Here is a 22,531-nt window from a genome sequence, read left to right as displayed (position 1 = left end):
TCTCAGTCAGGCAGCATTACCGACATGGAGGTACGGTGTGATGATGATGATGATGATGATGTTGTACCTGCTGCTGCTTCCTTTCTTGATGTTTCAGATACAAGTGAAGCGGTTGATGATGATGTGTCGGTGGATGTCACGTGGGTGCCTGCTAGAAGAGAAGAAGAAGAGGGGGAAAGTTCAGATGGGGAGACAGAGAGGAGGAGGAGGAGGAGACGATTTGGAAGCACGGGGAGGTCGTCTCAAGGAGCTAGTGGCACAGTCAGACAGCATGCATCGTCACCAGGGGTCAGCCAGACAGCACGCTGATGCCCATCAACGCATGCTGTTGCCACCACCAGAATGCCGTCATTGCAGAGCTCAGCAGTGTGGCATTTTTTTTGTGTGTCTGCCTCTGACAACAGCGATGCCATTTGCAACCTGTGCCAAAAGAAACTGAGTCGTGGGAAGTCCAACAGCCACCTAGGTACAACTGCTTTGCGAAGGCACATGGTCTCCCATCACAAAGGCCGATGGGAAGAACACATGAGTAGAAGCAGCACACAAAGTGAAAGCCGCCCTCCTCCTCCTGCTCCATCATCTTCAGCCACGTCAACCAGTGCTGTCCTCCTTGCCCCCTCTCAACCATCCTCCACTCAGTCTCTCTTACGTAGCAGTTCCTGGTCATCTGCCCACAGTCAGGTGTCTGTCAAGGACATGTTTGAGCGTAAGAAGCCAATTTCTCAAAGTCACCCCCTTGCCCGGCGTCTGACAGCTGGCTTGTCTGAACTCTTAGCCCGCCAGCTTTTACCATACAAGCTGGTGGAGTCTGATGCTTTCAAAAAATTTGTATCTATTGGGACACCGTAGTGGAAGGTACCTGGCAGAAATTTCTTTTCACAAAAGGCAATCCCAAACCTGTACTCTGTTGTGAGAAAGGAAGTTATGGCATGTCTGGCACACAGCGTTGGGGCAAGGGTCCATATGACCACGGATAGCTGGTCTGCAAAGCATGGTCAGGGCAGGTATATCACCTACACTGCGCATTGGGTAAACCTGCTGACTTCTGACAAGCATGGAATGTGTAGCTCTGCAGAAGAGTTGGTGACACCGCCACAACTTGCAGGCAGGCCTGCTGCTACCTCCTCTACTCCTCCTACTCCATCCTCTTCCATAACCTCTTCCATAACCTCTTCCTCGGCTGAGTCCTCTTCAACTTCTGCATCTTGCTCCACATCTATGGCAACCCCTCAGCTCCCCAGGTACTATGCTACATCCCGGGTACGGCAGTGTCACGCCGTCTTGGGGTTGACTTGCCTGAAAGCGGAGAGTCACACCACACCAGCACTCCTGACCGCCCTGAACGCACAGGTGGATCAGTGGCTGACTCCGTACCAACTGGAGATTGGCAAGGTTGTTTCTGACAATGGAAGTAATTTGGTGGCGGCATTGAAATTGGGCAAGTTGACACATGTGCCGTGCATGGCACATGTGTGTAATCTAATTGTACAACGATTTGTCCATAAGTACCCAGGCTTACAGGACGTCCTGAAGCAGGCCAGGAAGGTGTGTGGCCATTTCAGGCGTTCCTACACGGCCATGGCGCACTTGTCCGATATCCAGCGTCGAAACAACCTGCCAGTGAGGCGCTTGATTTGCGACAGCCCGACACGGTGGAATTCAACACTCCTAATGTTTGACCGCCTGCTCCAACAAGAAAAAGCTGTTAATGAGTATTTGTATGACCGGGGTGCTAGGACAGCCTCTGGGGAGCTGGGGATATTGTTGCCAAATTACTGGACGCTCATGCGCAATGCCTGTAGGCTCATGCGTCCTTTTGAGGAAGTGACAAACCTTGTCAGTCGCATCGAAGGCACCATCAGCGACATCATACCATTTGTTTTCTTCCTGGAGCGTGCCCTGCGAAGATTGCTGGATCAGGCATTAGATGAGCGTGAGGAGGAAGCGGGAGAGTTGTGGTGTCCATCACCCCCACAAACAGCCGAATCAGCATCGCTTGCTGGACCTGCGGCAACGCAGGAAGAGGATTGTGAGGAAGAGGAGTCAGAGGAGGAATGTGGCTTTGAGGAGGAGGAGGAGGAAGACCAAGCACAACAGGCATCCCAGGGTGCTCGTTGTTGTCACCTCTCTGGTACCCGTGGTGTTGTACGTGGCTGGGGGGAAGAAGATACCATCAGTGAGATCAGTGAGGAGGAGGAACGGGACATGATTAGCTCGGCATCCAACCTTGTTCAAATGGGTTCTTTCATGCTGTCGTGCCTGTTGAGGGACCCTCGTATAAAAAAGCTGAAGGAGAATGACCTGTACTGGGTGTCCACGCTCCTCGACCCCCGGTATAAGCATAAAGTGCCTGAAATGTTACCAAATTCCCGCAAGTCGGAAAGGATGGAGCATTTTCATAATAAATTAAAAAATATGCTTTACACAGCGTATAAGGGTGATGTCACAGCACCACGGGAATGTAACAGGGGAAGAGATTAAATTAATCCTCCTCCTCCCATGACCACGGCGGCAAGGACTGGACGCTTTCCTGACGTCTTGTTGATGGAGGACATGCGTACCTTTTTAACTCCCATGCACCATCAGAGCCTTTCGGGATCCAGCCTTAGAGAAAGACTCAACAGACAGGTAGCAGACTACCTAGCTTTAACTGTGGATCTCGACACTCTCAGGAGCGATGGACCCCTTGACTACTGGGTGTGCAGGCTGGACTTGTGGCCTGAGCTATCCCAATTTGCAATGGAACTTCTGGCCTGCCCCGCTTCAAGTGTCCTGTCCGAAAGGACTTTCAGTGCAGCAGGAGGTTTTGTCACTGAGAAGAGAAGTCGCCTAGGTCAAAAAAGCCTTGACTATCTCACTTTTATAAAAATGAATGAGGGCTGGATCCCGAAGGGACTGACATTGGGCGATACATTTGAATAAAAAAGGCCTGATGACGAGATGAGCTGGCTTGGGCTACAACTGGTACACAGGCTGGCCTTTTTTTTTTTTTTATAAAGCCGGAGGACTTGCTTGACTTATCTGCCAACAACTAGTGTTCAAGCCACAAGCTTTTAGGGGACTTTATAAATGTTTTACAAACATCAATTTTTCTGGCTGCTGCTACAGCAGTTGCTACAACAATACCCCAATTTTTCAGTCATTTGTACATTCCGAATTTTTATGTCCTCTGCTGCAGCTCTGTGGGTACAAAACTCAAATAAAAAAAATAAGGCACATAACACTAGTGATTAAACTGTTACGAATTGTACAACTTAGCACACCACTCATATCTTGTGGACCAATAAATTGAACGCAAAATGCCACAAATTTGAAAGAGTAGGACCGACCAAGCATCTTTATCCATCTCTTGGTTGCTCTAAATTATCTCTGTGTTCCATCTATGCCATACCTGTACTCTATTGTGCAAAAGGGTGGCATATGTGGTGTTTCATGCTGTTGTGCCTGTTGCGGGTCGTGGCCCATGGTATAAAAAGGCTTAAGGAGAACGACCTGTAATGGGTGCCCCATCAAATTTTTAGAAAAATGTTCCTGGTTCCTCTCAATTATCTCTGGGTTTCTAAAATGGATGCCATACCTGTACTCGCTTGTGCAAAAGGATGGCATATGTGGTGGTGTTTCCTGCAGTTGTTTCTGTTGAGGGTGCTGGACCCTCTTGTAAAAAAGCTGAAGGGGAACGACCTGGAGTGGGAGTCCAAGCATGGTTTTTGGGGCTATTTCACTTTTCCAAACAATTATCTGTGGGTTTCTAAAATCAATGCCGTACCAGTACTCTATTGTTCAAAAGGATGCCATATGTTCTCTTTCCTGCTGGTATTTTGTTTGAAGGTCCTGGACCCTCTTATAAAAAGGCCTAAGGAGAAAGAGGTGTACTGGGTGTCCACTCATTTGTTTTTTCTATTTTACATTTGACCAAAATTATATCTGGGTTTGTAAAATTAATGCTGTACCTGTACTCTATTGTTCAAAAGGATGCCATACGTCCTCTTTCCTGATGGTGTTTTTTTTGAGGGTCCTGGACCCTCTTATAAAAAGGCCTAAGGAGAAAGAAGTGTACTGGGTGTCCATCGAATCTTTTTTTTTTATTCAAATTTCCATTTGCAACAAATTATCTCTGGGTTTCTAAAATCAATGCCTTTCCTGTACTCTATTGTTCAAAAGGATGCCATACGTCCTCTTTCCTGATTGTGTTTTTTTTGAGGGTCCTGGACCCTCTTATAAAAAGGCCTAAGGAGAAAGAAGTGTACTGGGTGTCCATTGAATCTTTTTTTTATATTCAAATTTCCAAATGCAACAAATTATCTCTGGGTTTCTAAAATCAATGCCTTTCCTGTACTCTATTGTTCAAAAGGATGCCATACGTCCTCTTTCCTGCTGGTGTTTTTTTTGAGGGTCCTGGACCCTCTTATAAAAAGGCCTAAGGAGAAAGAGGTGTACTGGGTGTCCACTCATTTTTTTTTCTATTTAACAATTGACCAAAATGATCTCTGGGTTTGTAAAATCAATGCTTTACCTGTACTCTATTGTTCAAAAGGATGCCATACGTCCTCTTTCCTGCTGGTATTTTGTTTGAGGGTCCTGGACCCTCTTATAAAAAGGCCTAAGGAGAAAGAGGTGTACTGGGTGTCCACTCATTTGTTTTTTCTATTTCACATTTGACCAAAATTATCTCTGGGTTTGTAAAATTAATGCTGTACCTGTACTCTATTGTTCAAAATGATGCCATACGTCCTCTTTCCTGATGGTTTTTTTTTTTGAGGGTCCTGGACCCTCTTATAAAAAGGCCTAAGGAGAAAGAAGTGTACTGGGTGTCCATCGAATCATTTGCTTGATTCAAATTCCCGGTTGCAACAAATTATCTCCGGGTTTCTAAAATCAATGCCTTTCCTGTAATCTAATTTTCAAAAGGATGCCATATGTCCTCTTTCCTGATGCTGGTTTTGTTGAGGGTCCTGGAGCCTCTGCTAAAAAGGCCTAAGGAGAAAGAGGTGTACTGGGTGTCCACTCATTTTTTTTTCTATTTAACAATTGACCAAAATGATCTCTGGGTTTGTAAAATCAATGCTTTACCTGTACTCTATTGTTCAAAAGGATGCCATACGTCCTCTTTCCTGCTGGTGTTTATTTTGAGGGTCCAGGAGCCTCTTATAAAAAGGCCTAAGGAGAAAGAAGTGCACTGGGTGTCCATCGAATCATTTTTTTGATTCAAATTTCCATTTGCAAAAAATTATCTCTGGGTTTCTAAAATCAATGCCTTTCCAGTACTCTATTGTTCAAAAGGATGCCATATGTCCTCTTTCCTGCTGGTGTTTTGTTTGAGGGTCCTGGACCCTCTTATAAAAAGGCCTAAGGAGAAAGAAGTGTACTGGGTGTCCATCGAATCATTTGCTTGATTCAAATTCCCGGTTGCAACAAATTATCTCCGGGTTTCTAAAATCAATGCCTTTCCTGTAATCTAATTTTCAAAAGGATGCCATATGTCCTCTTTCCTGCTGTTGTTTTTGTTGGGGGTCCGGAACACTATTCTAAAAAGGCCGAAGGAGAATGACCTGTACTGTACTGGGTGTCCAATCATGTTTTTGTTTTCAATTTCACGGTTCATAATAAATATCGCCGTGTAACTAAAATCAATGCCATACCTGTACTCGGTTGTTCAAAAGGATGGCATATGTGGTGTTTCATTCTGTTGTGGTTGTTGAGGGTCGTGGCCGTGGGACAGCGTATAAAACGGCTGAAGGAGAACAACCTGTACAGCCTTGCTCCTCTTTTTAGGCAGGCCAGCTCTTTGCATACATGCCCACAGACTCTGTAACGCATGCCTCTTTTAGGGAGAGGTGCAGCCATAATGCAGGGTCAGAACCTCTGCCTGCAACTGTTATACTCGATTTTGCGAAAGGAAGTAAGCTTACCATGGTTCCCTGCACGCACGTATTGTTATATTTTGGTGAGGGTAATCATGATGGCCATGTAGACCACCACCACTGAGAGTCCTGGAAGTAACAGGGATGAGATGAAAGAGCTAATAATAGTAGAACTTGAAACAACAGAGTTAGCCATGGGCGTTAGTGCAAAACCGCTTGGCTTTTTTTGGGCTTTGGGTGCGGCTATTCATGCAGGCCATATAGAGCTGCCACCATTCGGTGTCGTATCAGCTATTAAACTAATAAGAACAGTACTCCCAATATACAGCCAATGAAGGGCCTTAGGAAGACTGAGCCAAGGTTGGATTGTAGTATTTGGTTAGGCTAATCATGATGGCCATGTAGACCACCACCACTGAGAGTCCTGGAAGTAACAGGGATGAGATAAAAGAGCTAAGAATAGTAGAATTTGAAACAACAGAGTTAGCCATGGGTGTTAGTGCAAAACCGCTTGGCTTTTTTTGGGCTTTGGGTGCGGCTATTCATGCAGGCCATATAGAGCTGCCACCATTCGGTGTCGTATCAGCTATTAAACTAATAAGAATAGTACTACCAAAATACAGCCAATGAATTGCCTTAGGAAGACTGAGCCAAGGTTGGATTGTAGTATTTGGTTAGGCTAATCATGATTGCCATGTAGACCACCACCACTGAGAGTCCTGGAAGTAACAGGGATGAGATAAAAGAGCTAAGAATAGTAGAACTTGAAACAACAGAGTTAGAATCTATCGATTCTATCTAACTATCAATCTATGTATATCTATCTATCCTATCTATCAATCTATCTTCTGCCCGGGATGTTTTGAGACAGCCACTTTGGGAATGATAGTTGATTTAGGCCCATTATGGCTTAAAAGCAGACTCTGCAAAAAATATGTAATTTTCCATGGGAGTTTTGCCAGGGATCCCCCTCCAGCATGCGAAGTTCGAGTCCGCCGTTCGCAAACCGAAATTTTTAGGTTCGCGACATCACTATCATTTAACCCATTTCTGTTAACCACCACTGAAATCAAGCATAGTTTGGGTTAACTGCTTACTGTCAATGAACCTATTCAAGTTTACAAGCTATCAGTCATCAGCATATAAATATTTGCTAAATATAAAATAAAGTAATATATATTAATAAACATATACAAATGACTCCCTTTATTCCAATAGGACCCCTGTTCCCCTAGAGACCCACAGAGCTTACATTTATATATTGGAGATTAATATTCTCAAACCCCAAATAGATCCTACAATAACTCCCATACCCTTCTATCTATCCCCCCCACTGAATCTAAAATAAATTATCTAATGGGTGTGCCTCAAAATCCTTAAAGGGACACTAAACCCACATTTTTTCTTTCATGATTCAGATAGAGCATGCAATTTTTTTTCCTCAAAGTTTTTTATTGGATGAAAAAATGAAACATTACAAGAAAATGCGGTTAAGATCACATTGATTACAGATCATCATGTCTATCTGTGCTTTACATAGGTTTAACATCCTACATTTTAACTCATCTTTTATTACTTGAGATATAACTCATATCACTAACAAAGAAAATAAAACAAAACATTTCAAAGGTTGGTCACCTTCGTTGTGCAGAAGCCAAAGGTTCTTTTGCCCATTTCGACAGAGGAGTGTATTTACTTATATATGTGATATCCATTTGGTTGCCCTAGGGACTTCTCTCTCCCATTTGCTATAATGTTTCTTATATCATAAAACAGTATTCAATGTGTGTGCATTCGTGTTTCCCAGTAAAACTTTATGTTGTTAAACATCTCCATATCTTTTCTTATAAAATAGCCATACTCCTCCAACTGAATCATATGGTCCATTGACGTCTCCCAGGCCCTATATGTGGGAACCACCTGTGATTTCCAATTAGAGGCTATCAGGGACTTGGCTGTATTTAGAGCTAGTTGTATCAATTTCCTCCTAATTTTGCATTTACAGTTTGGGAGTAAGTTTAGTAATGCTGTCGTGGGTTGGATGTGATACTCGGTGTTTTGGTTGCTAATTGACTTAATAAAATCTCCTATTTGTACCCAGAAGGGTTGAAGCTTATCACAGGACCACCAGATGTGTATCATGGTACCCCTTTTACCGCACCCCCTCCAACACATATCAGAGGCTGTTGGATAGATTGTCTTAATTCTCGTAGGGGTGAGGTACCATCTTGTCAGGACCTTGAAATTTAATTCCAAAGTCCTGGCCGCAGTCGAGGATTTTCTAGTGTTCTGTGTGATATGTTTCCATTCCTGTTCATTTAATTCCTTCCCTAAGTCCCTGTGCCATCTACTCCTATAGTTAGGGGCCACGTTCAATTCGCTGAGCGATAGTGCCCTCTTTGCCCACGCCAGGGTATGGCATAGTGGTTGATTACTAAGACACTGTTGTTCGAACATAGTAGGCTGTCTAATTAGCTTTTCTCTGTCTGGGGACGTGGCCAGAAAGTGTTGGAGCTGAAAATACTTCAGCCATTTCGTGAAGGCACCCCCCACTTCACCGCTAAGGTCAGATCTCTGCTTTAGTTTACCATTAGTTAGGAATTTGGTTATGGGTAACGTGTAGCCTATTTCCCAATCAAGCTGTCTAATTAGTTTTTGTTCCAGGCCCCCGTGTAATTCAGCATTAGGGGAAACTGGAGACATCGGGGATCTCAGGGATGATATTTGGCTATTACCTGCTATAATGTTGTCCCAGATATCAAAAGTATGCTGATATAGTGGGTATGTCCTGACCCATGGAGGGAGACTCTTTTTTTCTATCCAGCACAACACCCCAGGGGAAGGGGTCCTCAAGATATGGGAATCCAGTGTCACCCAGGCTTTATTTTCAGTATTTCGGTGCCAATCTAGTATTTTTTGTAAGCATTTTGCTTTATAATACATTTCAATATTGGGGAGTCCCAATCCACCATTTTGTGTAGTTCTATACATTGTAGATTTAATGATTCTCGGCTTTATTCTGCCCCAAATGTAATTATTCAACATTTTCTGAAGCTTAATGCGGAATGAAATAGGTAACGCGATTGGCACCGTTTGGAGCATATAAAGAATTTTGGGTAACACAGTCATTTTCACTGCCTGTATACGCCCCCACCACAAAATCAATTTGTCACTCCACCTATTGAGGTCTTTAATTAGCTCATTATATAAGTTTTGGTAATTTTTCACAAACAGGGTGCTAGGTCTGGGCGACAGATAGATCCCCAAATACCTGATGGCCTTTTTTTGGGGTATAAATGGGCACTTTTTTAGTAATTCAGAGTATTCTTTTTTGGCATAGAGATGTTTAAGATTTCTGATTTTTGGTCATTTAGTAGGAAGTTGGAGAACATCCCAAACTCCCCGAACTCCTTCAACACTGCTGGGATAGATACTGTGGGGTTAGACAATGTGAGCAGCACATCATCGGCGTAAAGTGACAATTTATAGTTATTTTGCCCTATTATAATACCTGAGATTTGCGTGTTTTGTCTAATTTTATGGGCCAGGATTTCCATACTCAACACAAATAAAAGGGGGGACAGTGGACATCCTTGTCGTGTTCCATTTTGAATGACAAACTTATCTGACAAAATATTATTTGCTTTTACCTTAGCTGAGGGGTTTTGATACAGACTAAAGATTCTTTTTATAATAATTTCCCCAAATCCCATTTTACGTAGTGTTGCTTGCAAAAAGCGCCAATCTAAGCGATCGAACGCTTTTTCAGCGTCAGCGGAGACAACCACCATTCCTAATTTGTTTATTTTAGCATAGTCAATTAATTGTAGTGTTCTAATGGTGTTGTCTCTCGCTTCTCTCCCTGGGACAAAACCTGCTTGGTCAAGGTGTACAATCTGTGGTAGTATTTTATTGATGCGCCCTGCTAAAATCTTCGCATAAAGTTTGAGATCTGTGTTGAGTAGCGATATGGGTCTGTAACTGCTTGGTAGATTACCTGGTTTATTTGGTTAAGGAGCACTGAGATGTAAGCTTCCAAGCATTCTGCTGGAAAACTTCCTAAATCATCTATGTGTTGGAAGGCTGTTAATAGGTGTGGCGCTATTAGGGCTTTGTAAGTTTTATAATAATCATTAGAGTATCCATCTGGGCCTGGGCTCTTATTGTTGGGTAATGTCTCTATGGCCTTTAATATTTCTTGTAGTGTAAAAGGGGAATCTAGGGTGTCTGCCTCTTGTGTAGAGATGCTTGGGACATCTACTGAATCTAGGTATTGGGTAAGGGTGCCTGAATTTCCAGATCTTCCCTGATTTGAAATGTTGTATAGTTTAGCATAATAATCCCCAAACACGTTTGCTATTTTTTTTGGTTCTATCTCGGTCTGTCCTTTATCGTTATCTATTTTAAAAATGTGAGCCTGATACTTTTTTTTTGCTAAAGTTTTCGCCAGCCACGTGCCTGCTTTATTGCTATTATGGAAATACATTTTTTTAGGTAGAATGCTTTTTTGTTAGCATCTCTTTGCAGGTGGAGTCGAAAGGCCGTCCTGGCCCCGCACACCAACTGTGTAAGGTTGTCATCTGTAGGATTAAGTTTATGTCGCTGTTCCGCTAGCTTTAATGCAGAGAGTAATTTTTTGTACTCTGTGTCATATTGTTTACGTAGGATTGCTCTTTGTTTAATTAACTCTCCCCTAATAGTAGCTTTATGTGCTAACCAATTATTAATCTGATTTGTGTCCATTGAGGTGTTGTGCCGGAAAAATTCTTTGATATGCTCCCCTATATGGCGTTTAATAAGTGGGTTATGTAGTAGGGTGGGGTCCAAGCGCCACAAAGATTGGCGTAAGGGCATTGAGGGCCACCTAAGCTCTAACGTGATAGACGCATGGTCCGACCATGATATTGGCAATATCTCTGTGTCTGTGGCACTGGCTATATTATTATGGTCTAATAACCAATAATCTATTCTGGAATAGGAGTGACCCGGGTGTGAATAAAAAGTGTAACTTCGGGTTCTGGGATGGTTTAATCTCCAGACATCTGTTAATAAGAGGGTGTCTAATTTTTGGGTAATGCTTATCCTATTTCTCTGTGTTATTTGACTCTTTCCTGTGGAGCAGTCCATGAGGGGATTCAGTGTGATATTGAAATCGCCGCCCACTATTACTACGCCTCTCTGCATGTCTCCCAGTTTGGTTAAAGCTTTATTATAGAAGGAGGTTTGATTTGTGTTGGGCGCGTATATGTTCATTAAAGTTAGCTGAGTATTATATAATGTACCCACTAATATTAAGACCCTGCCATCTTCATCCGAGAATTGGTCTAACATTTGGAATGGGACATCTTTACTTATCAGTATACCAACCCCATTTTTTTTTTTGGAATTTGAGTTAAAAATTTGTTGGGTATAAATTTTAGAATATAGTTTTGGTTCTTTATGCTTGAGGAAATGGGTTTCTTGTAGAAACACTATTGATCCCTGTGATTTTTTAAACCACGTCATTGCAATTGACCTCTTGGCAGGGGAGTTCAGACCCTTACAATTTTGTGAAATTAACTTTATGTCATAATACATTAATTAGGAATTAAGTCTGCATTTGCTCTTTACTAAACATTATCTCTGTCGAGCGGACAATATGACAATATCTTGCATGCGAAAGTGACCAAAAATACAAAAAATTCAAGCTTGTCATAATAAACATATATGACAATATCAACAATAGAACTAGAACTCCAATTATCAAGACCATCCTCTCCATGGAGAGTTAAAAACAAAGAAAAAATTAGGGGGATCCAAAGACCTCTATAGGTCTAGACACAGTTAGGGGTACATAGTATTAACATTACATTTATCACATTTGCATATTATTCCTCTTTTATATATATTTTTTTTTTTTTTTTTAGTAAGATATCTTCAATTTTTCAATACATGTCTTAGACAAGTGATCATCATGCTCCCTTAATTTTATTAGGTCACCATAGGTGTAAAGACTTTCAACATTGCTAAAATGTGGGAGCTATATTAAAGCTTATATCCAGTGCTCAGTCTTTGGTGAATCAGTTCAATGTCTATTTCTTAGGGGACTCCAAGCATCATAAAAAAAAAAAACAATAACTAACAACATTACCTGATCAGATGCGAGGTCCCCTCTCCAAGCCCTAGATAGACCCAAAACTCACTTCTGGGTCCTGATTTTCACTATAAAGTCCATATTCTGTACCGGTTGCTGGGTCAGCCATCATCAGGTTCATGGGCTATTGAAGGGTCAGTTGTGGCAGGGGTTCTTGGGCGCTTTCGCTGGATTGTCTGCCAACGTGATCTTTGCTGTAGTGGGTTGTTTGCTGCTGGTGTCTTTGGTTCATGTAGAGACGGTAAGGAGGGTTGCGGTATTCCCAATTGGGTACAAAAGTCTTCCAGATCCTCCAGTGCTTTGTAGACATAAATTCGGTTGTTTTTCAGCACTTTAATGCTAAAGGGGAACCCCCATCTGTAGGCGATTCTGTTGTCTTGGAGGTGCTGTGTCAAAAACCTTGTTTCTCTTCTATTCTGTAGCGTGAGTGGGCTGAGATCGGCGTAGAGCTGTAATTGATGTTCCTGATAAGATATTGATTGTTGTTGCCTTGAGGCTTTCATAATCTTTTCTTTGTCCAAATATTTATGGAATTTTATAATTACATCCCTTGGGGGATCTTTCTCTTTGGGTTGGGGCCTCAAAGCCCTATGGGCTCTGTCAAGTGGTATTTCGGTGTATTCAGTTTCTTTTAGTATAGTCTTAAACAGATCTTGGAGGGAGGAGTGCAGATTTTCAGGGGTAATTCTTTCTGGTAGGCCTCTAATCCTTATATTCTGCCTCCTCCCTCTGTTGTCCAGATCCTCTAATTTTTCCTGAAGGAAAGTAATTTGGGATTCTTGAGACAGGAGTTTTCTATTCATTAGGTCCATATCAGATGTTTGTGACTCTGACTGTTCCTCCAGGTATTCTACTCTATTTCCCAATTCGTTAACCTCTTTCCTCACTTCCGCCAGTCCATCTTTAATCATGCGGCCCACCTGCTGTATGAATGAGGTGAAGTCTCCCTTTGTAGGAAGATCCTTTAAATCAGCTCTTGTGAGTGGGGTGTCCGCTGTTGTGTCTTGAGGAGTGTCTGTTTCTTCTGGGGTCTGGGATATATCCTCATCATCCATTGTCAACGCCTGTGAAGTTTTGAAAAACATACTCATCTTGTTTGGGTTGTTTTTTGCGTTTTTGTCACCTTTGCCTGATTTCCTTGCAGCCATTTTAAAGGTCTCAGTGAATATTTAATAGGGTTGTATTCTTTCCCAGGGCTTAGGGCCCCTGCCTGCAGCGTGTAGCTTATATTTGTCTATACAAAGAGGCTTTATTTAGATATTTATCAACTTTCCCTCCTGCTCTTTCTCTTTTTGTGACCCTTTCAGATTTATTTAAAATTTATTTATTTTCCTGTGTCTAATGGTGTATAGTGAGGGGGGGGTGCGATACTGTGAGTCTCTGTACTTCTTATTTCCTGGGTTTGGCTACCCCCACATCTCTCACTCTGAGCCCGGCAACAGAGGCCTAACTGAGAAGATCGTTGTCTGAGATTACACTGCAGGAGAGTGAGTTTCGAACACTTGTGCTTTTATGCAATTGTCCTGTGCCACGTGGTCAGAGTTTACGAGCTCTCTGTTGTGCCTGTTATATATATGTGGTCTCCAGCGATCTCTGTCGCAATCTGTTCAACAGCGATGTGTACTCCCCCACCCGGTGTGAACACCGGTCAATGCTATGTGGTCCGGGTTTTATGTAGTGGCGATGTGGGTCTGATTCATCACTTATGTGCGTAACATGTTAAAAACATGGCGCTCACCTGTACATTGCGCCACTGTTATTTATGGCTGCCTCCTTCATCCGACCACTGTGTCAGCGCACTCAATAAGCGCTCGGGTGGTTGTTTATCCCCTAGGGTGGATCCAAGTCTGAATTGCGGAGGACAATTTTGGCACTATAGCGGCTTTTCTCTTCATGTGATTAGTGCCGATCCTTGCTTGAGACTAATGGCGCTCCTTCAAGTGCAGTGTTAATGCACTACTCACTCCTCCTGTTACAAGTCGTCTCGCTGCTTAAATAAGCGCCATAATCCCAGAGCATCTTTTTGTAATAAAAATTGTTAATAAAGAAGGCTTTATACCCTAACTGTGTCTAAGAATTTCAGAGCTTCACAACTATGCGGCCATTTCAGTCCATGGTCGGCTCCGCCCCCCAGAGCATGCAATTTTAAGCAACTTTCTAATTTACTCCTTTTATCAATTTTCTTTGTTCTCTTGTTATCTATATTTGAAAAGCAGGAATGTAAAGATTAGAAACCGGCCCATTTTATGTTCAGCACCCCCCCCCCCTGAATAGCGCTTGCTTATTGGTGGCTACATTTAGCCACCAACCAGCAAGCGCTACCCAGGTGCTGAATCACAAATGCTTTTCAAATAAACATAGCAAGAGAACGAAGAAAACTTGATAAGAGGAGTAAATTAGAAAGTTGCTTAAAATTGCATTCTCTATCTGAATCATGGAAGAAAAAAATTGGGTTTAGTGTCCCTTTAACCCTTGCGAAGTAAAAACAGATGCTGTTCTGAAGCTGGAGCAACCAGCTAATATATGTTTAAAGGGACACTGAACCCAAAAAATTTATTTTGTGATTCAGATAGAGCCTGCAATTTTAAGCAACTTTCTAATTTACTCCTATTATCAATATTTCTTCGTTCTCTTGCTATCTTTATATAAAAAAAGAAGGCATATAAGCTTTTTTCTTGGTTCAGACCTCTGGACAGCAGTTTTTGATTGGTGGATGAATTTATCCACCAATCAGCAAGGACAACCTAGGTTGTTCACCAAAAATGGGCCGGCATCTAAACTTACATTCTTACATTTCAAATAAAGATTCCAAGAGAATGAAGAAAAATTGATAATAGGAGTAAATTAGAAAGCTGCTTAAAATGTAATGCTCTATCTGAATCACAAAAGAAAAAATTGGGTTCAGTGTCCCTGGACTCATTTATCAAGTTGAGGAGGCAACTTTGGAGCCCTTGCAGTGCAGACTCTATCACGTGAACCTTGGAACTGTGGGTTAAGAAACATCTGTTGTAAGCAGAGTTAAAATCTCCCTGAACTCTACTTCTTGCACAAGAGCAGGAAGTATCTCTTGTTTGTGCAATGATAAACACGGGCAGTTTGCCACAAGCACCGTTAAACAGGTGAACTTGGAAGCTTGTCTGCCTGCTACATGATAAATGGATTCCAAATACTAAAAACTTATTTCATTCATGTTTCTAAATCCTAAAGGTTAAAAAAAATAAATAAAATAAATGTAAATGTCAGACAAAAAAAGTATGATTGTCAAGATACAATAAAGTTCAGAATGAAATAAATAGTAGGAAATTATTTGTATTTCCAGTTCACTTCTGGTATTTACAACATTTTTTTAGAATATGTTATAAATCATTAAGTAATTGAATGTAACAATTCATTAAAGGGATATGAAACCCGACAGGGCATGCAATTTAAACAACTTTCTAATTTACTCCTATTATCAATTTTTCTTGATATCTTTATTTGAAAAAGCAGGAATATAAGCTTAGGAGCCAGCCCATTTTTGGTTCAGAACCCTGGGTACCACTTGCTGATTGGTGGCTACACTTATCTGATTGGTGGCTACACTTAGCCACCAATCAGCAAGCCCTACCCAGGTGCTGAACCAAAAATAGGCCGGCTCCTAAGCTCACATTCCCTGGTGCCAACTGACACCAAGCTTGATAGCCCCCACGGCTGTTGGTTAAGAGGTGGAAACGTCACCTCTCAGCAAAATAGTCTTCTTCCGTGGGCTGCCTGAGCAGCTCAGTTCGGCGAACGGTTTCAACAAATAAAAAAGCTTCCAGCATAAAATATTTTATACTTCATGAATGAAAGTCCCCTTTATTTTTTCCGTTTGTAAATCCTATTGTTTCACAAACGCTAGGTTTTACCATCACTTTAACTGAATGAGCAGGACACATTTCTATGATTTATTTGATTTTGGTCTAGAATACACGTAAAGGAAATTAAAATTTTACAGAACAAAGTGGCCACAATTTATTTGCTTGAGAATATTGGAATTTTAAAAATATCTAACACTCACCTAGATTACGAAACATTTTTGCGTTATTGTGCTTTCCATTGCGCTGCTATTACGAGTTACTGAAAAGCCTCCTTGTGCGTGCAATATGGTGCGTTAAGCTCCATACCGCACAAAACCCAAGGGCTGATTTTGTGTGCTTATGAATTCTTTCCCCCATTGACATCAATGAGGAGATAGTGTTAGAAAAAAATAACACCTGCTATTGCGGAATGGCGATTGCCGAAACGCAACCCAATTGAAGGCTATGGGGAAAAGAAAGTTATGTTTAAACCTAACACCCTAACATAAACTCCTAGTCTAAACACCCTTAAGCCATAGCCCCCGACATCGCAGAAGCTAAAAAAAGTTATTAACCCCTAAGCCGCCGCTTCCTGACATCTCCGACACTAAATAAACCTATTAACCCCTAAACCGCCAGCCCCTCACATCATAACTACTAAACTAATTTAGTTTGATTTGAACAGCCAATAGGATTTCAGAAGCTCTCATCCTATTGGCTGATTTGAATAGCCAATAGGATTTCAGAAGCTCTCATCCTATTGACTGATTTGAATTTGAAGAATCAAATCAACCAATAGGAATGCATGGTACACCATTTTGAAACGGGTACCTTGCATTCAACTTCAGTGTACAGCGGTGATCGTATGTAGAGGACGCTCCGTGCAGGATGTTAACGCCGTCCAGGAAAGCTCCGCACCGCCGGGATGAAGATAGAAGACATCTCTGAGATGGATGAAGGTGTCGCCGCCTGGATGAAGACTTCTCGCCTCCTGGATGAGGATGGATGACCGGACTTCACGAACCTTAAGTAGATTTTCTGGGGTTGGTGTTAGGTTTATTTTCTATTTTTGGGGTGTTTTTTTTTAGATTAGGGCTTTAATGGGCAGTGTAACAGAGCTGAATGCCCCTTTTAAGGACAGTGTAAAAGAGCTGAATGCCCTTTTAAGGCAGTGTAAAAGAGCTGAATTTTAAGGGAAATGCCCATACAAATAACCCTTAAGGGTCAATGGGTAGCTTAGGATTTTTTTAGATTTAGGTTTTTATTTTGCCCTACAAAGGGCCCTTTCAAAGGCCATTGGTAGTTTATTGTAGGTTAGGGGGTGTTTTTATTTCAGGGGTGCATTTTTATTTTATAGGGCTATTAGATTAGGTGTAATTGTTTTTATTTTTGATAATTTCATTTTTTATTTTTTTTTTGTAATTTTTTTCTTAGTATTAGTTTTTTTTAAATGTGTAATTTAGGTTTTTAATTTTTTCGTATTTTTTTTTTAATTATGTAATTTAGGATTTTTAATTGGTCATTTTTTTTTAATTTTATTAGAATAGTTATGTTAGGTTAATTTATAGTTTAAACTTAGTTTTTTTTTTATTTCACAGTTAAGTTTTTATTTATTTAAAGATAGTTATGTTGTAATTTTAATTTAAAGTTAGGGGTGTTAGGTTTAGGGGTTTAATAGTTTAATTTAGTGTTTTGCAATGTGGGGGGCCGGCGATTTAGGGGTTAATAGGTTTAGTTTAGTAGTTACAATGTTGGGGGCTGGAGGTTTAGGGGTTAATACTTTATTATAGTGTTGGCGATGTGGGGGGGCTGGTGGTTTAGGGGTTAATAGGTTTATTTAGTGTTGGCGATGTCAGTGGTGGCAGATTAGGGGTTAATACATTTAATATAGAGGTTGCAATGCGGGAGGGTGTCGGTTTAGGGGTTAATAGGTAGTTTATGGGTGTTAGTGTACTTTGTAACATTTTAGTTATGTGTTGTGAAACATTTTTGTTTTGCAAAATCCATGACTACTGCTCTCAGATCGCGAAATGGCTCATGTCGGTATAGGCTGTAATGCAAGCATTGTAGCCGGACCGCACAACCTGTAATATGGCCTATGGAAAATCCCGCACTTAAACGCTATACCGCTGCTACTCATAATATGTGTTACTGGCCACTCCAGCGCAATGGCCAATTTTTCAACGGTAATAGCCGTACCGTAAGATTTGTAATGTAGCCGACTGTTTTTGTGTCAAAGTACATACTTGTGAAAATTGCTCCATTGAAACAATGTAGCCACTTCAATCTTGCAAAAAAAGTCTAACACCTGCAAAAAAGCAGCGTAAAACTCCTTAACGCAGCCCCATTGATTCCTATGGGGAAATAAAAGTTATGTCTACACCTAACACCCTAACATGAACCCCAAATCTAAACACCCCTAATCTGCCGCCCCCCGACTTTGCCGCCACCTACATTATACTTATTAACCCCTAATCTGCTGCCCCCAACATCGCCACCACCTACATTATACTTATTAACCCCTAATCTGCTGCCCCCAACATCGCAGACACCTACATTATATTTATTAACCCCTAATCTGCCGCCCCCAACGTAGCCGCCACTATTTTAAATTTATTAACCCCTAAACCTAAGTATAACCCTAACCCTAACCCCCCCTAACTTAAAATATAATTGAAATAAATCTAAATAAAATTCATATAATTAACTAAATTATTCCTATTTAAAACTAAATACTTACCTATAAAATAAACCCTAAGCTAGCTACAATATAATTAATAGTTACATTGTAGCTAGCTTAGGTTTTATTTTTATTTTACCGGCGTTTGTATTTATTTTAACTAGGTAGAATAGTTACTAAATAGTTATTAACTATTTAATAAACTACCTAGCTAAAATAAAGACAACTTGACCTGTAAAATAAAACCTAACCTAAGTTACACTAACACCTAACACTACACTATAATTAAATTATTTCCCTAAATTAAATACAATTAAATTAAATTATCTAAAATACAAAAACAAACAAACACTAAATTACAGAAAATAATAAACAAATTACAAGATTTTTAAACTAATTACACCTAATCTAATCCCCCAACAAAATAACAAAGCACCCCCAAAATAAAAAAGCCCTACCCTACACTTAATTACAAATAGCCCATAAAAGGGCCTTTTGCGGGGCATTGCCCCAAAGTAATCAGCTCTTTTACCTGTAAAAAAAATTACAAATCCCCCCCCAACATTAAAGCCCACCACCTACACAACCAACCCTACTCTAAAACCCACCCAATAACCCCTTAAAAAACCTAACACTAATCCCTTGAAGATCACCTTACCGGGAGAAGTCTTCATCCAACCGGGCTGAAGTCCTCAACAAAGCCGGGAGAAGTCTTCATCCAAGCCGGGCCAAGTGGTCCTCCAGACGGCTAACACTGAATGAAGGTTCCTTTAAATGATGTCATCCAAGATGGCGTCCCTTCAATTCCGATTGGCTGATAGAATTCTATTTTCAGTGTGTTTGACCAATGTTCAATGCTCAATAAAAAGTATTGCATATGGGTCACTTTGAAGAGTAACGTTCCATGATGGCGAACCAATCAGTTATTGGTGTAGAGAAACAATAGAAAATGTATGATTGGCCTGACATTGAAATGTGCTAATTGACAGCGGTTTTTCTTTTGATAATTATTAATTGATAGAGTTTTATCAACCCTACAATGTTTCGTTACATGTAGTAAGGAACTTTGAAATGTATTATTAATTATATAATTAATATTTATTGTCACTTATGATTCTCTAAAGCTCCAGAGTGAGGCTAACACACATTCCCACCGAAACCCCCCCACTAGCTAACAAATGTTCAACTACTTAAAGATACATAATACTCATATGCTAAATCACTTGAATGTGATGCAGCATAACTGTAAAAAGCTGACAGGGAATTATCACCTGAACATCTCTATGTAAAAAAGAAAGATATTTTACCTCAGAATTTCCTCAGCTCACCAGAGTAAGTGTGTGTATACAGTTATACTTCAGCTGCTGTCCAGCTGCAGGTAAAAAAAAAAAAGAAGGAAGAAATGAACAGCAGCCAATCAACATCAGCAGTGCTGAGGTCATTAACTATCTGTTTAACTGTGATTTTAAGAGATATAGTAAACTTCCTTAAACTGAATAGGGAAATAACATGTATGTGCATGAGGCATGCTCCCTTGCAGGTCCCGGGACAGGCATACTGATTGGCTGTTTAAAGTCCTTTATAATGGTGTGTGAATACTTGAGGTAAAATATCTTTCTTTTTTACATAGAGATGTTCATGTGATATTTTCTAATTAGCTTTTTACAGCTATGCTGCATCATTTTCAAGTGTTACAACATTTGGGTATCATGTCCCGTTAATTACATTTATCAAAAGTTAGAAGGCTGGGAAAATGAAAGAAAATACACATTCTCCAAACTTCCCAGAATATCCAGTGTAATACTGCTTAGTGAAAGAGACCACCCCTCACACCACTGGATTCAATAGTTATGTTTACTTTGCTTTATCACAAAAGCAAAAAAAAAAAAATGAGAAAAAGTGGATCGCAGGAAAAGCCAGTTCAGCCCATAGAAAGCTTTCTCCGTGTCCATGGTCATAATCATGGCTTGTAACTCCTTTTGTTTTGTATGTTCATTTAGTTTTATAATTTAATTTTGTATTATCACAAGCCTCTCTGCCAGGGATAAAGCCAACTTGGTTTAAGTGTATGAGTTGTGGTAAAAATTTGTTAATTCTTGTGGCCAAAAAGTTTAGCATATATTTTAATATTGAGGTTTAAGAGTGAAATTGGGCAGAAGTTAGCGGGTTATCTGGGGACTTTCCAGTCTCATGTATCAGTGTATCTATATGAATTGATTCATGCTGCATTTATTTTTGTAGGTTCACCTATGAATATACAAGAAGACACAGGGAAGAACGTTTGGATTCTGTTCTAAATTCTGTTTCTGAGTTTGAGGAAATTGTTAAACATTGCTGCAATGGATTCATAAATTCAACTTGTTTTTCCTCAAACTTAGCATTATTTGGAATCAACTATTCTACACCATTTAACATTACAAATTAACTCTTAATGCTGGACTTGACAAACCCAAGAGTCAGGGAGTCACTGGCTCCTAGAATTGTACGCTTGTCTCCTTACTTTTTGGATTATTCTCAATATATATATATATATATATATATATATATATATATATATATATATATATATATATATATATATATAAAAATATATATATATATATATAGAAATACAACAGTCTGGCTCCTAAACGTATGTCTGGCTCCTAAATATTCTTATTGGCTCCTACATTTTAAACAGATATGTTGCCCCTGTGTAAATGTTTATAAGAGGAATGTATTGCTATATTATTAACCCTTATACTTAGAGAGGCAAGTTTCCATTGGTGGTGTTGATTGTTTTCAGCCATTTGTTAGGTGGTTAAAAGGGTCATACAAGCAAAAAAGAAAATTATTTGATGTTACAGGTATCTTCTTATAGCACTGTTGGGTGCATATAAACAATTTGTTTAGCCTCTTGCACTTTTCTGCCTTGTCAAAACAACTGTTAATTAAAAATACCAACATTGGCGCTGTCAATTTGTTTTCTGCTTTTGTCAAACCATGGCAGTGGAAGATTATTTCTATAGTCCCATAATATTCTTTGGGAGCAATATATATATACTATATATATATATACATACAAATGGCTGTTGTTAATGGACTTATGCTCTTTTAACGGACTGTAGCATAAATGTAAAACACATTTAACAGATAAAACACACACCATATCCAAGAAAATCATACACATAATTACAATGTAAGGAAAAAATAAATAGATCAATATAGATATAGATTATAAACTCATATTAATTATATATTTGTATTGTCAGGGGTCAAGTTACAAAAAAAGTGTGGGAACTCACCAAGACTTCCACCCCCCCCCTCACAATTAATATTGTTTTACACACAGTAAATTAAAACCAATAAAGGGTTGAACTGTTGGCCTTTGGCCAGAGAATCCTCCCTCTGTCACCCAGAGTCTCACTCACTTAAGGTGCAAATAGTCCTATCTCTGCTATTGAGGAGCTATATAACCACAGAGCAAGCCACACAGAAATGTAAGCACCATGTGTTTCACACAGTGCAGGGTGATCACACAGCAGGACCGCTTGACAGGCTTGCATTTAGTGTATAGTAGGAAGTGTTACTACCCCCATTACTAGAGGATCTCACTATCCCTCTAACCAGACACCAGCAGCAGTGTTTACTGAAGCGTTTCTGTTCTCTGTCCAGAGGGAACTAAGTTCCTCTTGAAAAAATTGTGCAGAAACTCTGTTCCCCATGCGTTCCAGCTCAACTTGACCCCCTGTGTATTTTTAAATGCCATGAAGAAAAATATATTAACCACACATATATGTTGGACATAGATGTAAATTAGTTAGTTTAGTACATATTTAATAAATATATGGTGTTTTTTTGCAACTTATTTTGTAGAGTTGAAAGCAGGTGGAGGTTGCTAAGCAACATACTTTGAGACAATTTTCATTAAAAATGACCAAGTTGCTTGATGTTACATAAAATGAAACAATGGCTACTATTAACACCTGATTAAATTTTCCTGCAGTTGTTAAAACAGAATGAGTAAGTATTAAAATGGGTGAAAAAATTAAATTCAATA

General features: G+C 40.1%; 1 long non-coding RNA gene across 1 annotated transcript in view; it reads left to right on the top strand.

Moving 5' to 3' along the window:
• Positions 1–21,000, top strand: part of LOC128649841 (uncharacterized) — a 59,433-nt gene extending 38,433 nt beyond the window's left edge. The window contains exon 4 of the long non-coding RNA XR_008400699.1: positions 20,734–21,000. This is a non-coding gene — a long non-coding RNA (uncharacterized LOC128649841). The remainder of the gene's footprint in view (positions 1–20,733) is intronic.
• The last annotated feature ends 1,531 nt before the right edge of the window (positions 21,001–22,531 follow it).

This window comes from Bombina bombina, chromosome 2 (assembly GCF_027579735.1).
Source record: "Bombina bombina isolate aBomBom1 chromosome 2, aBomBom1.pri, whole genome shotgun sequence".
Lineage (NCBI taxonomy): Eukaryota > Metazoa > Chordata > Amphibia > Anura > Bombinatoridae > Bombina > Bombina bombina.
Note: the sequence above shows the minus strand (reverse complement) of the source record. Positions and strands in the feature narration are given on the sequence as shown.